Genomic DNA, 4,575 nt, shown 5'->3' with positions numbered 1-4,575 from the left:
AACGTCGGTAACAGGTAAACGTTAGCATATAAGCGCCCGCCGACCACATCGTCGGTGAACAGTAAACGTTAGATACTAGGCGCCCCCAGCATCGTCGGTAAGCGCAGGTAAAAATGTTAAGATAATAGCGGCCCGCCCACATCGTCGGTAACAGGTAAATGTTAGATATAGCGCCCCCACATCGTCGGCAACAGGTAAACGTTAGATATAGCGGCCCCACATCGTCGGCAACAGGTAAACGTTAGATATAGCGGCCCCACATCGTCGGTAACACGTAAACGTTAGATATAGCGGCCCCACATCGTCGGTAACGGGTAAACGTTAGATATAGCGCCCCCACATCGTCGGTAACAGGTAAACGTTAGATATAGCGCCCCCACATCGTCGGTAACAGGTAAATGTTAGATATAGCACCTTCTACAGTCTCGACAACAGTAAAACGTTAAATAACGGATATTATAATGGATAATATATAACGTTATTATATAATGGAGCCCCCGTCGCTCTCGACAAAAGGACGACAGATATACCGCCCACAGCATCGACATCAGGCAAACGCTATATAATAGTCCCCCACACCGTCGACAACAGGACAACGTTTTATGTTGCGTCTCCTACAGGGGTGTCTAAAGATCCCGCCCTGAATAAAGATTTGTGGAATTTTACCACTCGCCGACCGTTACAAGGGTGTGACACAGAAATATCTCTCTTTTTAAGGAATCGGCTAGTTCCGAACTAGTTATAGGGTTCACGCTCTATTAGCGGTTAGAGTGCACACAGGCCTGCACATAGACGACCAGTGTCTAGTAATCGTTTTTCACTTGACAAACGTGGCTTGGTTTTGTTGACTTAGCAAACGTGGTCGAGGTAAATCAGCAGCCCTCTCCCAGGATCGCATATACAGCTCACCTCTGTGTCACTGATGATGGAAAGTGCCCCCACCCAGCTTGGGAGATTTTGAATACTAAGGGCAGATTTAGAGTAGAGTCCATCAGTCCGGACTCAACACCGTTTAAAGACTTCAAGCATTCATCAGATCCCTCTCAGAATTTCCCGGATCCCCTTCCTGAGCGGACTTACACAATCGTAGCTGCGTATGTTCAATTTAGTACAATGATTATAACCTTGCGTGTTATTACCTCCGCCAAGGAGGTTATGTTTTCGCCCCTGTTAGTTTGTTTGTTGGTTTGTTTGTTTGTCTGTCAGCAGGATATCTCAAAAAGTTACGGACGGATTTTGATGAAATTTTTTGGACGGGTTGGTCTTGGGCCAAGAACTAATCCATTAGATTTTGGTGGTGATCCGGATCCAGATCTGGATCCAGGATTTTTTTGTGGGGAAGACTTCGGATACCTGGATCTTTTTTCTTTTTTTCAAATTTCTGAAAATTGTATCAAACTTTATATTTGGTGTACCAGCAAGAAGGGGGGGGCTGTTACGCTGTGGCCGTGATTTGCTATCTCCGATTGCTCTTGTTTTCTAACACTGTCTCTGGATTTTAGTCGGCTAGGGCGAGGACATATTTTGAATAAACAAATATCATACCGCAAATAGAATGTACGCGCACATGATTGAATACTCAGGAAAACACTGCAAAAACAGACTGGATATAATAAGATTGATGGGAGGATCCCCATAAATCTTCTACACCTAGTATCTGTCTATGGTATAGGCCTATATGCAAACCACCTGTATTCACTACACCTCAATTCCACGAAGCTCGCAGCGCGACAGATAGGTTTAAATAATGATAATAGTGTACGTGCGTGCCCTGTGGGGTGCTTCCAACGGTAACCGACACGTCATTTATATTTAGACTAAAAGCTCAATGCTGTGTGAATTAGAGAACCTATTCAGTTCGTATAAAAGGTTTATATACTCACAGCAAAAATTCGAGCGCCTGTTGCACCTGTATCATAGATAGATTCACGCATGTCTTTGACCGCGCACGCAAGAGGAGGGTTAACACTCAGGCTCGATTTATCAGCGTGTTTGTTTTGAGAATTATACCAAAATGATATATTTTCCTAGCCAAATTTGCGAACGACTGCCAACCTATTTCGTCTTCCCCTCCGTCTCGTGTCGACAGCTACAAGTTTGAGATAATAACGACAACGCAACAGGATTTATCGCTCCCGGTGGCTTGCTAAACGGTTACCATTTTGTCGGGTCCTATAGCAGCATTGCGCAACAGATGGCATGCTGCGCGGAACAACAGCTCTATTAGGCTTCCTATACTCTTTACCGATCATATCATACAGTCGTGCAGAGTGAACACATCCGTTGTGGTTTGAACGTTTTATTCTTTACTGCGAAAATAGGACTACAGACACGCATGTACACGCGCAAGCGCGCACACACACACACACACGCGCACACACACACACACACACACACACACACACACACACACACACACACACACACACACACACACACACACACACACACACACACACACACACAACAACAACAACAGCAACACCAAAGACACGCGTTACTATATAATATGCAATATCTATCTGCACTTGAGATGTTTATTTCGCAAAACCATGAAACGTGTCGTTTAAAGGGTAGCCAACTTAATAGTGCCCCGAGTGTACATAGTAGATTTTTTGTCATTACATAGGCCAATATTATAACACCAAATCGCTGGCGTGTCTGTAGAAACACAAGCAAGTAGTCACGTAGTAACAACAAAGCACATGAAATACCAAAATATACTAGATTCGCTATGCTATATGCATTTTTGCGAAATATGCTTGCGACATACACACATGAAAACCCATATCCCGAGTAATAGTACGTTTCCGAAGTTGTAATCAAATATATGTAATATTCAATCGTAACAAAATGATAGTGAAATGTATTCAGAACGAGCACGCATAGTATGCGTATAATAATTGTCTATGTAACACTCGTGCACTAATTTACATATTTATAGTCACATAAAAACAGTTGTTATATAGGGCTAAGGAGTATAGATATATAGAGCAGTGAGTGATTGAGAATATGTAATAGCGACTATATATGTAATAGTATACAATATGTAACATAACATATACTGTCATGAATATACACCCATTATACAGCTTACGTATATGTTACGTATATGTATGCAGTTACGTATATCTGCGATATCCGCCACGAATATCGTCGCGCCATCTTCCGAGAGAAATAATTTATAAGCGCGCGATATGTAACTGTAAAAGCAAACTGTAATCTACATGTTCGTTCATACAATAGACTGCAGCGGGATTTCACGGGATTATGGATAGTAAATAATATAACATTTGTACATATCGATACAAGCACATAATAAAAGTACGCATTATATCAAAAATAACCATTTCATATGTACACAAATACTTCCCTGGGATACTCAGCCACTGATGCGGTGTAGCCATAGGTGTAGCAGTCGCATGCGCATCACATGTCATGTATATGTCAATAAACATAATAAACATGCGTGTGTGTATAGTACTCTAAATACTATAGAGTATATTTTACACTTATATATTCTATACAGTATCTATACTATTGTATTAAATTATGATAAATTTCTGATATCATAGAAAAGATATAAAGTCAAAGAATCACAGTGCCGCCTACATCCTACCGCAGTGGTTCCTACGCGGACCCCAGGGGGCCCGCAAAGGTAGTGCTGGGGGGTCCGTGAGCTGAGTTCAAAATTTCAAAAGGCTCCAGCGTAAAATGTATAATTACTCACGCTAAGCCTGCTAAAATAAACGTACAAATTTTATGTATCGTTGTTCTTGGTTGCAATATTTTCAACTCAGTATGGCAACATTGTTTGTGCGGGGTAGATGTTTTAGCTATAAAATAGCCTATAACGGCTGATTTCGTTACATGTAATGTCTATCAATTGAGAGATGAAACTGGGGAAACGAGTTTGTTGCTAATTAATAAAATCGGCTTGTTGAGTAGACAGACCTTTCAAAAACCTGGGGTCCGTGAGAAAATTAATTTAAATAAAAGGGGTCCTTGGTGGTGAAAATGTTGGGAATCACTGTACGTCCTACTGCAGCTGAAGGGGTCGTTGTCGTATCAGGTACTATACGATATGTACCCGAGGTACGTAAATGTATACACAAGTGCACCAGACCTGTATCTTCTTAGCATATATGTACCCTGTGTTTGCATAAACGTACCTGCCCCTGAGATGGAGATCGAATGAAGACGGTCATGGAGGAGGAGTAGGGGCAGGAGGAGGAGGAAGAGGAGGAGGAGGAGAAGGAAGAGGAGGGGAGAAGGTGATGGAGTAGGGGGAGGAGGAGGAGGAGGGGAGAAGGTGATGCAGTAGGAGGAGGAGGAGGAGGAGGAGGAGGAGGGAAGAAGGCGATGGAGTAGGGGGAGGAGGAGGGGAGGAGGTGATGCAGTAGGAGGAGGAGGAGGAGGAGGACGAGGAGGGAAGAAGGCGATGGAGTAGGGGGAGGAGGAGGGGAGGAGGTGATGCAGTAGGAGGAGGAGGAGGAGGAGGACGAGGAGGGAAGAAGGCGATGGAGTAGGGGGAGGAGGAGGGGAGGAGGTGATGCAGTAGGAGGAGGAGGAGGA

Source organism: Priapulus caudatus, unplaced genomic scaffold, assembly GCF_000485595.1.
Source record: "Priapulus caudatus unplaced genomic scaffold, Priapulus_caudatus-5.0.1 Scaffold23, whole genome shotgun sequence".
Lineage (NCBI taxonomy): Eukaryota > Metazoa > Priapulida > Priapulimorpha > Priapulimorphida > Priapulidae > Priapulus > Priapulus caudatus.
This window is presented reverse-complemented; position numbering follows the sequence as displayed.